This window comes from Coenobita brevimanus, unplaced genomic scaffold (assembly GCF_032717465.1).
Source record: "Coenobita brevimanus isolate Jiangsu-jjx unplaced genomic scaffold, ASM3271746v2 jjx.HiC_scaffold_1899, whole genome shotgun sequence".
Lineage (NCBI taxonomy): Eukaryota > Metazoa > Arthropoda > Malacostraca > Decapoda > Coenobitidae > Coenobita > Coenobita brevimanus.
This window is the reverse complement of record NW_027642775.1, coordinates 1,718-14,820: the sequence shown is the minus strand read 5'-3', so window position 1 is coordinate 14,820 and position 13,103 is coordinate 1,718. Positions and strand designations below refer to the sequence as shown.

At 41.9% G+C, this 13,103-nt stretch overlaps 1 pseudogene; it reads right to left on the bottom strand.

Annotated features, from left to right (window-relative positions):
• Positions 1-6,144: 6,144 nt before the first annotated feature.
• LOC145389680 (uncharacterized) lies at positions 6,145-12,394 on the bottom strand (annotated as a pseudogene).
• Between the last annotated feature and the right edge of the window lie 709 nt (positions 12,395-13,103).

The following is a 13,103-nucleotide window of genomic DNA, read 5'->3' as shown; positions in this document are numbered from 1 at the left end:
GTCAGTCTCTCACTCTCCATCCTCTCCACATGGCTAAACCACCTCAGTGTGTTCCTCATAACACTTCCTATCACATCCACATTCACACCACAACGCTCCTTTATATCCTCATTCGTCAGCCTGTCTCTCCATGTGACTCCACAGGCTCCTCTTAAATAACTCATTTCCACTGCTCTCACTCTTGACTTGTGTCCTTCCAATAACGTCCAAGTTTCACTCCCATACGTTAGAGTTGGTATCACAATACTGTCATGTAGTAACTTTTTCACTTGCATGCTCACTTCCCTGTTTCTTATCACTGCTTTCAAAGAATCAGCAACCTTTCTTCCCTGCTGTACCCTTTCAAGCACTTCACCCTCCAAACCTCCATCCTTACTCATCACACTACCTAAGTACTTAAACGTACTCACATTTTCCAATTCCTCACCATCCAACCTCGCTGTACATTCACTGACTTCACCTCTCTCAAAGACCATCACTTTACTCTTCCCTACATTCACCTTCAGATTCCGTTTGCTACACACTCTCCCAAACTCACTCACCAAGCCTTGCAGCTCCCCTTCGTCTTCACTTAACAATACAGTATCATTTGCAAACAACAGTGCAGCGTGTTTCCAAACACTGCACACTCTCACCAGGGCTACTCCAACATCCACTACCCTACCTTGTATCTCTTTTATAACCCTGTCCATATGCAGATTGAACAACCATGGAAACATGACACATCCCTGTTTCAATTCAACCTTCAAATAGAAAAATTCACTCAGTTCACTATCCACATGCACTGAAGCCTTAGCACCCTCATACATATTCATGACATTCAACAACTTCCCATCTACTCCATATAGTCTTAACACTTTCAACAATCCTTGTCTATCCACCCTCTCATATGCTTTCCTGAAATCCATGAAGGCCGCATACAACTTCTTTCCCTTCTCTAGAAACTTTTACACTAAAGATTTAAGAATGAATATCTGATCTACACAACCTCTTCCCTTCCTAAAGCCTCCCTGTTCTCCAACTAATTCCTCTGTTATATTCCTAACTCTGTCAGTAAGTATCTTACCATATACTTTTCGTATTACAGTAAGAAGACAAATGCCCCAATGATTACCACACACTTCTTTTTCACCTCTTCCTTTGTACAGGGGGAATAATTATAGCTGACTTCCAATCCTCCATGACTCTACCTTACTCCCAGGCCAATCTGCACATCTTCCATGTCCATTTTACTACTATCTCTTCCCCATGCTTCAGGATTTCACCACACATTCTATCAATTCCTGGGGCTTTCCCCATTTTAACTTTCTTCATTGCTTCCACAACTTTCATCCTACTGATTTCTTCCTCTCTTCTCACCTCCCTCCTTCTTCCAGCCATTCCCCAGTCACTTATATTTGCATTACTTTGATTCTCTATGTTCAACAACTCCTCAAAGTGTTCTCTCCATCTGCTCACTTTTTCTCCCTTCTCCACTAGTCATCTACCATTTTCATCTTCCACTCCCCAACTAACTTCTTTGCCACCCTGTCTAACTCTCTTTACCTCTGTCCAGAAAATTGTCTTACTGTACGTTACATCCACCTTACACTCAAATTCCTTCAAAATTCTTCATCCACTCTCTTCTTACTCTTTCTTACTAATCTTTTTAGTTCTCTTTTCCTCTCTACATATAACTCTCTCTTCCGTCTCTCAACTTCTTCCACACCCATTTCTCATCCACACACTACATGCTTTCTTCTTTTGTGCCACAGTCTCTCGCACCTCTTCATTCCACCATGCTGTTTTCTGCACCCTCTTTCACCTTCTCTTCACCCCACATACCACCTCACATGCTGCACAGATTTCTTCTGTGAATATCTTGCACACACCTTCCACGTCCCCCATCTGCTCCAATCCATATTTACCCAATCACTCCTCCACTTCCCTCTTAAATTCTGCCTTTTCTTCCTCCTCTTGTAAGATTTCCACCCTCCTTGTATGCACTACTTCCTCCTGTCCTTCCTTTCTTCTATTTCTTCATTTCATTTGGACTTCGATTCTGACCACCACCAAGTGGTGATCAGAAAGTTCACTCCCCCGACCTGTATATACTCTTGCGTCCAGTAAACACCTTCTCATTCTTCCAACCACACACACATAATCAATCACTGCCTTCCGTTTATTCAATTCACCACCAACCCTTCTCATCACTCGCCACGTATACCTATGGATCATTTTGTCCCTGAAGAGGGTATTGGCTATCACCAACCCCCTCCCGGCACAAATGTCCACTAAAGCACTGCCATTCTCATCCATCTCTGCAGGCACACCCCACTCACCAACTACTCCATCCACCTTCACATTTCCTTCTTTTCCATTCATATCTCCAATCAAAAACAAAAGAATGAAGGAAAGAGAGAAAAGAGGATGGAAGAAATGAAGGATGGAGGAAAGGAAAGGGCAGACACCCAACAGCAGCACTACATCGAGTGAGTTGATGGTGAGTGCCCCCACCTATCACTGATTATCACCCATGGTTAATAATGTCTTGGCTCAGTAGATCGTATCACACGCTGCATTAGGTGTGGCCAGCCACAAGTACCAACAGTAGCTAAAGGGGCACTTCAGACCTAAGCACTCACATGTAGTTTTTTTTTCCTACAACCAACTTTTTAAACATTTTCTATTAACCCCTTAACCACGGGGCGTCACTTTCGTGATGCTTGGGAGCAAGGGATCATACCGCAGGGCGTCGCTTTTGTGATTCTGTGTTATTTTGAATTCACCCGGGCTTCCAAGTGGGGGCTTGTATCATCTATCAGTACTGCCAATGTCCAACACTAGTCAGCACTCCTAATCTCATCTGTACTCCCATCCATTGTTGACAATTTAGCCATTTCTCCCCGTTCTTGACTCCCCACCCAACACCCCCTCCATTACACTATCCTCTCGCCTGCCCGGCCGTGCTACGCTAAGTAAATCTTCCCTGGAATTTTTCACTGATTTCATCCATTGAAATAAGCCCTATGCCCTATTCTTATACCAAATAATATATACAAGAAAGAAATAAGGTAAGTGAGAGTGCCATACACCTGGAATTGGCTAATTATCACCTGACAACACCTCACGTGCACTCGTTCACTAATTTTCGCTGTTTTTTTCCCCTTGAAATATGCCATATAATCTATTTTCGTAATAAATATACATATAAGGAGGGAAGGGAGGAGCCTAAGTGATATTTACATTCACCTGGAACTACCTAATTTATAATGTATTGTCTAGATTTCCTGCCAATCATTTCAGTGAAATACATAGCTGTTTCAAGAGCTACGTTGGTAGAACTGAATAACCCCTAAGTAGGCCTCAACCCGGGCCGGCCCTCCTTTATCAGTTTTCTCTCATCTTCCAAAGTCAGCAAGAGGCTCATCCTCTTGCTGACTTCAGGGCCTTTTTTCACCCCCATGCAAAGGGCCCTGTGACCTTTACCCCCTACTAAACCTTGTGTGGAAAGAGGTAAAGGGCTGACAATTGATAAAAGAGTGACTACGATCTTTCTATTGAGTAAAACAGTGCAAGTGGAATTGTAAATAATGTGTAAATAATGTGTAAACAGCAAGTGAAAGTTATGAATGTAAATATACATGAACAATGGAAAATAGTTTTATAAGTTACTTCAAGTGACAGTGCATAACACAGTGTAAATAAAATAGAAATGTAAATAACGTAAATAAAATAGAGAACGTAAATAGAAATGTAAATGAGTAGTATTATAAGAATACGAGTATATACCCTAGGAGTAATGAAAGTGAAAGTTTCACTCTAGCATGTCTGAATGCTATGAGTTATGAGAGTGAAGATGAAAGTGACATTCACTCTCAATTCCAGTATACAGGACGAGAAAGTGAATGCTACGTATTTTACTGAAAGAAATTGAATCCCTACAGTGACAATACTAATACTACTGAAGGAAACTTATGGATGAAGACTGTAGATATATGTAAGTGTTATATAGTAATAGAAATATAAAGTGTGAGGAGTTTTATGAATAATAAATGACAGAGTACCAAGAGCAAACTAGCGCAAGTGCGGCGGTCAGACGCGCTCATAGTTTTCATTGCTTTCACAGTGGGTTTTTTTTTTGGAGTATGGATCCCAAACTACTTGAAAATCATAGAGTAGTGTTTATAGTGTTAATATCTGGCTGTGGTAATCATATTACGGGTTGTCGGGAAGTGTAAAGTGAAGACTTCGTTACCCAACTTCAGAGGTCTCCACAAGTCCTACGGTAACTGACGAAGGCTCAACAAACATTCCAGGAGAAAGCTGAAGGTATGTGCCATAAGCATATATAATTTTAATATTCTAGGACTAATAACTGATTTTTGGCAAATATTTTTTGAGAGTCTGTCGGAGCCCGAATAACCCCGCGGCACACGCAAAACATCGGTAAACATGCCCGCGGTGTAGGGGTTAAACTGGCAATCCAGCCTAAGAGATAAAACATGTCTTCTCCGTCACATGTTAGTGAATGGCACCATACATGGTTAAAGCCTGATTCCTTCTACAACCTTTGCCACATTTATCATAACCATATAATTGTTATCACACCTGAATGAACTGTCACGTGCCAAGTGAATAAGAATTTTTTCTGAACAGTTTTCCAGTCACCACATTTCAAATTTTTTCACTCCTGAACTGATACTGGAGAGGACTTCAAACTATTTACCCCATTCATCATACTTGAATTTCTTCACTCCTTAACCGGCTGCGTGCCGGCCACTTCAACCCTAAGTGTCACCCCCCTGCCGGCCAATTTTTTTTTTTTTTTTGTTGTTGCTAAAATGATAGATTTTGATGTGAAGAAAACGAATATGACCATAAATAAACTCATCAGAGGCTGGAAGTGCATTTTTCATAGTCCGTCCAGCTGCCCGCAGGTGTGAACAGGCGGAGAATCCCCAGCGGCAGTGAGAGAAAACCCGTTTTCTATGCAAGGTAAACTCAGGTATTCTCGCCAACGTGACTCAGGGAAGGTATAGAAATGGTTTTAACAATTTTCTGTCCACTTCACACCCACAAAAGAAAAAAAAAAATCTTATTACTGTATTTCATAAGGAAATCGTGTTTTGGGGGGAAAAGAATCACTTACTCATGCAACACTATACGTATCACTATGAATGCATTTTCTTACAGTTACGAGAAAATATGCATAACTTGACTTCACAATGTACAGCCCTTTCACTTACAGTAAATTATTTACAACATGCCTTCAGTATACACAGACATTACCAGAGTATTTTTGATCATCTCACTGTGAATACATGGTCTAACACTTATGAGAACATATGTAAAACTTTGTTCCACAACGTTCAGTACTTACACTTACGAGAAAATATTTACATGTCATAACTGTATGCAGTACTTATAACACTTTCTGTGCATCTTTTTTCGTATTTACAACACTTTTTGAGTGTCTTTTTATCGCTCGTCGTTACCACACTATTGTTTCTCAATAGTTAGCAAGAGTGTGGTACTCCTTGAAGCATGGGTATAGGCACAGTCCTACATCACACTCTGCACACATATACCTTGAGTCCTTCTGCTAAATATGTGGCCTTACAGTACCGTTTGCACATACGTGACACCTCCGCTGGGGATTCTGACGTGTTCCACTTGGAGGGACGATTTTGGGGAAGTGTCTAGAGGTGAGGCGGAGAGGTGTGGCGGTGGCGAGCAGCACTTCTGTCTTCCCCTTATTCCCCCACTATTTCCTGCACCAGCTCACAAATATAGCCCTCGAAGGTCTCCTGGATGCCAGTGGTATGTGCGTGGAGATAGCAAGCGTTGAGGACGGTGATGTCAAGGAGATGGAAGAATAATTTTTTATACCACTTCATCGTGGGCCTGGCACAGTTAACGCTGGAAATTATGGCATCTGATTGATCCACCTGTCGCATATTCACATTATACGCCAGGACAGGTTCTGGTTTCCAGACGTGGTGCTGCCCTTCTGCCCTGTAATTTACACTGTCTGTGCGGTGTACAAGAGGCCAATGAACAGACGAGAGGAGGAATACTTCGTGGTTGTGGTGACAGGCTGTTGCAAGGATATTATGTGATTTGTAAAAAACAACCTCGTTTTTTCTGAAGCTTCCTTCTCACCTTCACCATGTGCCAACGGTTCTTCTTTACGGTGCCGCACAGACCAGTTTCCTGCAGGTGAAGGTACCTGGCGTGAAGGGGGCTTGTGTACCAATTATTGAGGTATAAGACGTGCCCACGATGAAGGTATTCCTCAATCATCGTTTTTACCACAGCCCCTGAGAGTCCCTTACTTCTATCTTCTGTGATGTCCATCTGAACACCTGTGTACAGGACTATGTCCTGTACATATCCAGTCTTACAGTCGCACATCACGAAGATTTTGAAGCCAAACTTGTGTCTTTTGCTGGGAATATACTGACGAAAAGCAATATTACCTCTCCATTGCACTAGACTCTTGTCTATAACGAGGTCTCGGTATAGAGAGAAGGAGGTACGGAATTTCTCTCGAAGGTGATCAAAAACCAGACGTATCCTCCTCATCCTGCCTGTGTTGTTTGCGTTTGCAGGGTCAAGGGTGTCAAAAAAATGAAGGTGGCTCAGGAGGTACTGAAAATGATTCCTTCCCATCACCTTGCCAAAAAATGGTGTCACCATTACTGGATCCACAGTCCAATACAAGGGAAGCTGATTTTTTTTCAATATCCCCATCAAAAGCACAAGTGCTAGGAACACATACATTTCACCCAGGGTCACGTCAGGTTCAAACAATCGGCTGTGTTGTGCCTGTGTTGTTCCCCCACATTCAAATGCAGCAAAGGCGTTGGTCAGGGCGGCAATCTTCTAAACAAACTCCACGGGAATGTAGTTCCAGAAAAAGTCAAGCCTACTGGAGGTATGGTGAAGTTCAGGGACACTACACCCGGCTTCATTTTCGTGGATGAACGGGTGAATGTGGGGGACAAAGTCACTACCGTCCTCCCACTCCCACGTCATTTCCTCATCATCATCATCACCTCCATGTTCCTCGGGCTGTGGGAAAGCATGGGGAAGTGTGAGGAATGGGGGGAGAGTTTCACGTGAGGTGCTGTGTGTGGGGAAGGCGGGAAGACTTTGTCCTGAGGTGCTGGGCTGAGCTGGGTCACGTGGGGGCAAAGGAGAGCGCGGGCAAGATGAGTCACTCTACTCCAACAATGGAGCTTTCCCAAATCTTCCACATTTCCTCCCCACGTGGTGAAATCCTTTGCCTCCCCAATCACCCCTCAACCACAGGACTACCTTCCTCCTCCCTTTCCTCCTCATTGTCGTGACGTGCAAGACAACAACATGCAGGTGGCCTCCTACCACGTGTTGCCCTAGTGCAGCCCACATACCTGGATTTTCTAAGTGAGGGAATTTCATCATCACTACTACTTTCCTCCTCAGGCTGGATGTAGTCCTTATCATGCACGTCGTCATCTTCCAAATCGCTTTCCCCAGTGTAGGGAACCCTACGGAGGTCCTGAATCTCCTCGTCAGAGAGACCACGGTGAGACATCACTGCACGGTGTGACTAACACAAGCAGAGTGAGGCAGAGTGAGCGTGAGGCGGGAACGCATGGGTGTATGGGCCAGGCCACCTGAGAGCAGATAGAGGAAGGGTTGTCCTACAAGCACACCAATTCTTGCACGCCTAGCTTGAAAATTGCGGTCACAATGAGTTTTTAAAATCAAGACTGCTTTAAAACAGCACTGGCACTAAGCGCACAATTACGTCAGACCATTTTAAAAAGGCACTGGCACGGGGCAGATTAATGAATTAAACAGTGTCAGATGACATCAACTGAGTCAACCGTTTACCACATTCAGCACACTAGAAGCTCTTCCCACCACAATGATTTAATAGGTGTTTGGTGAGACTGCTTCTCTGGCCAAACTGTTTACCACATTCATCACACTTGAAATTCTTCACTCCTGAATGAATTACTAGGTGATGAGTGAGACCAGTCTACCATGTAAACTGTTTACCACATTCATCACACTTGAAATTCTTCACTCCTGAATGAATTAATAGGTGTTTGTTGAAATCCCTCTTCTGTGTAAATCGTTTACCACATTCATCACACTTGAAATTCTTCACTCCTGAATGAATTAATAGGTGATGAGTGAGATTACCTTTATGTGCAAATAGTTTACCACATTCATCACACTTGAAATTCTTCACTCCTGAATGAATTAATAGGTGTTGAGTGAGACCAGTCTTCCATGTAAACTGTTTACCACATTCATCACACTTGAAATTCTTCACTCCTGAATGAATTAACCCGCGGCGTCCCGTCGACGTACTTCGACGTCCTCACATTATGTCACTGCCAATCCCGTTGACGTACTTCCACGTCCTCACGTTATGTCACAGCTAATCCCGTTGACGTACTTCCACGTCCTGCAATTGCAAGGTTCATAATTTCCACAATTTTCAAAATTCGCGCGAGATTTTCGATTCGCGCACGTACCCAAGCCTCTCCTACCTGCCCCCAGGCGGGCAGCGTCCCAGACCCCGCATGACCTGCGATCGCCCTTGTCTCGGTCACTCACCTGTTAGCAGTGACCCAGGTCAGACATGGCGCATAAAGGTCTCTCAGACGACGAAATACAATCCGCCCTGGATGCCTTCACTGGAGATAGTGATTCTCCACTTGATGATGTGGTGGATCGAGATTACGTGCAGCCTGAGGAGGAAATAACAAGCAGTGATGAGGAGGTCCCTTCGCCCCGGAAAAAGCGGTATGTCACGTATCGTAAGGCAAGGGAAGGCCAGCCTGCACCCAAAACACCTGCATGGACCTCTCTCCACCCCCTAGAGATTCTAATGAGGATGAGGATGAGGACGATGACGATGACAGCGGCTTAGGACGTGATGTTGCCTCGTGGTTGGGGAAGGAAAAAATCTCACCCCGAGGATCAGAAGGTGGGGCGAGAAGGCAAATAAAGTATGGCCTAGTGTTTTGTCTGGGGAAGGCGAAAGTGGTGTGGTGGGAGTGCGGGGTGAAAGGGAAGTGGAGTGAGGGAGGCAGCACGAGCACGTGGTGCACATAGGCCTAGGGAAGAGGAGGTGGAGCCACTCCCCAGCACGTCTTTCACCATACAATATTCCCAAGCTTCCTCCACACAGCCCCAGGATGTGGGGAAAGGAAGGAAAGGGAAGGGAAAGGGTAAAGGAAAAGGGAGAGGGAAGAGAAGTGCGAGTGATGAAAGGCGCCGCTCTCCACCTCCCCAACCACCACCAATGTTGCGTTGTGCCTTCAGCCATGTTTCAGAAAGTAACATAACTTCCTACACTACTGAAACTGTGTGGGATGGCGATATGACGCTCAGTATAATGGTAAGGCCAGTCAGTATGTGCCAAGTCTTATATAAACTTGAAATGGGTGTAATGTTTGCAGGAAAGTAATGTATAAGTTGAGAAATAGTGTAAGTTGAACGAAGTGATATGAAAACTACACCCACTGTATAAATCTGCGAAAATATGACGCTCAGCATAACACTCTGGTCAGTAAATATGTGATAGCAAGAATATAAAGTGGAAACGGGTGTAATGTTAGCATGAATAAAACGTGCAAGTTGAACAATAGTGTAAGTTGTAATAATTGATGTCACGAGTACACCCACTGTGTAAATCTGCGAAAATATTACGCTCAGTAGAACATTCTGGTCAGTAAGTATGTGATAGGAATTATATAAAGTGGAATTTGTTGTAATGTTAGTAGTAAGGTAATTTATAAGTTGAATACTAGTGTAAGATGAAACAAATGATATCGCGATAACACTCACTGTGTAAGTACGCGCTAATATGACACTCAGTTGAATCGTAAGGTCTGAAATTATGTGATATCAATTATATCAAGTGTAAACATGTGCAATGTTAGTGGAGAATTATTGTATAAGTACAAAAATAGGTTGTAAGTTGAAATAGTAGTCATAGCGACTTCACCGTGCGTGTTATTATGCGCTATTATTACGCTAAATATTTACGTAAGGCCTGAAATTATCTCAAAACAGTTCTATAAAGTTGAAAAGTGTATAATGTTATTAGGAAAGTATTATGTAAGTAGAAAAAACACAATACGAGTTGAAACAACAGTCACAGCGAGGTCACTCAACTACGTAAATAAGCGCTAACATTACGCTAAATGTTATCGAAAGGCCTGTGAATACGTAAAAACAGTTCAATAAAATGTAAAATGGTATAATGTTATTGTAGAAATATTATGTAAGTAAAAAAAATGATATGTATCATGATTTTCGAATGTTAGCGATTCATCGTGACCAGTCTGCCCGATTTTGCTCGTTTCGCACGATGGTACAATGCTTATTTCAGCTCTATTTTTGTATAAAATCCAATTTACTCTTTTATCACATGTTTTTATGTTTGTAATAAATACATATCTACTTACTTTCATTGGTTTCCCAGACTTATAATACCATAGAAAACGTTAGAGGCTCAGACCACCTACAGAGAACACGGTACCAGGTGTGACCAAGGCATACCTGTTTAGGGCAATTATGGACCCCGGGGAACAATTTCTTTGTGACTGACCATTGTTTCCGACCAAAAGCGAAAGTTTTAGCAAAAAAAATTTGGGTCCAAAAATGGTCGGGATTGGGGGGTACCATTGGTGAGAAAGTGGTTGGGGCGGGGCGGGTTAATAGGTGTTTGTTGAAATCGCCCTTCTGTGTAAATAGTTTACCACATTCATCACACTTAAAATTCTTCACTCCTGAATGAATTAATAGGTGTTGAGTGAGACCAGTCTTCCATGTAAACTGTTTACCACATTCATCACACTTGAAATTCTTCACTGCTGAGTGAATTAATAGGTGATGAGTGAGATTACTTTTATTCTCAAATAGTTTACCACATTCATCACACTTAGAAATTCTTCACTCCTGAATGAATTACTAGGTGCTGAGTGAGACCCGTCTTCTGTGTAAACTGTTTACCACATTCATCACACTTGAAATTCTTCACTCCTGAATGAATTAATAGGTGTTTGTTGAAATCACCCTTCAGTGTAAATAGTTTACCACATTCATCACACTTATAATTCTTCACTCCTGAATGAATTAATAGGTGTTGAGTGAGATTACCCTTCCGTGTAAACTGTTTACCACATTCATCACACTTGAAATTCTTCACTCCTGAATGAATTAATAGGTGTTTGTTGAAATCACCCTTCAGTGTAAATAGTTTACCACATTCATCACACTTAAAATTCTTCACTCCTGAATGAATTAATAGGTGTTGAGTGAGATTACCCTTCCGTGTAAACTGTTTACCACATTCATCACACTTGAAATTCTTCACTCCTGAATGAATTAAGAGGTGTTGAGTGAGATTACCCTTCTGTGTAAACTGTTTACCACATTCATCACACTTGAAATTCTTCACTCCTGAATGAATTAATAGGTGTTGAGTGAGGTCAGTCTTCCATGTAAACCGTTGACCACATTCATTACACTTGAAATTCTTCACTCCTGAGTGAATTAATAGGTGTTGAGTGAGATTACTCTTCTGTGTAAACTGTTTACCACATTCATCACACTTGAAATTCTTCACTCCTGAATGAATTAATAGGTGTTTGTTGAAATCACCCTTCAGTGTAAATAGTTTACCACATTCATCACACTTAAAATTCTTCACTCCTGAATGAATTAATAGGTGTTGAGTGAGATTACCCTTCTGTGTAAACTGTTTACCACATTCATCACACTTGAAATTCTTCACTCCTGAATGAATTAATAGGTGTTTGTTGAAATCACTCTTCTGTGTAAATCGTTTACCACATTCATTACACTTAAAATTCTTCATTCCTGAATGAATTAATAGGTGTTGAGTGAGATTACCCTTCCATGTAAACTGTTTACCACATTCATCACACTTGAAATTCTTCACTCCTGAGTGAATTAATAGGTGTTGAGTGAGATTACTCTTCTGTGTAAACTGTTTACCACATTCATCACACTTGAAATTCTTCACTCCTGAATGAATTAATAGGTGTTTGTTGAACTGACTTTTCTGTGTAAATCGTTTACCACATTCATCACACTTGAAATTCTTCACTCCTGAATGAATTAATAGGTGTTTAGTGAGATCAGCCTTCTGTGTAAACTGTTTACCACATTCATCACACTTAAAATTCTTCACTCCTGAATGAATAACTGCATGTCGGATAAGACGGCTCTTAAAAGGAAATGCTTTACCACACTCTAAACATCTGAACTGCTTAACTTGAGCTGAGGACACTGTGTCCAGGACAGTCTCATTGTCACTGAGGAATATTTTGTCACCCACCTCACACTCTGACTCTACATCTGATTCTTCCTTTACCACCTCCAGTATTTTGTCATTCACCTCACATTCTAAATTTACATCTGGTTCTTCCTTTACCACCTCCAATATTTTGTCATCCACCTCACATTCTAAATTTACATCTGTTTCTTCCTTTACCACCTCCATTATTCTGTTACGCACTTCACACTCTAACTTTAGACCGGGTTCTTCCTTTACCACCTCCATTATTTTGTCATCCACCTCAGACTCTATATATCTTTACATCTGGTTCTTCCTTTATCACCCTGTCATGAGATTCCCCCAAACTCTCTTAATTCCTGCCATAAACTAGTCTCCACTGAACAATACTGCTGATACAAAGTTCATTATTACAGAACAATAACTGCTTCTGCACTTGTAAGTACTATGTAACCATATTTTTAAATAGTTCACTGCTGAGTTTTAAGCTGTTAATGCAGTCTAAAATACCACTGGGTTCCTTATTTTACCAGTTCTTATCCAGTGTCTATGCAGCAGTTGTACAGCAGTAAATACAAAGGATATCACAACAGCTAAATGATCCTGGATCACCTCCTACCAGTCATCCAGTGATTCATTCTTCTTACCATGAAAGACATTATGAACAGAGAGTATATGCCACATATATTTGGAAGAGGCACCTCATGTAGGATGTACAGTACTGTACTGGGACAACACAACATGTGCCTATATATCTGTCAACACTTTACCATGTATATATTACTCAGGT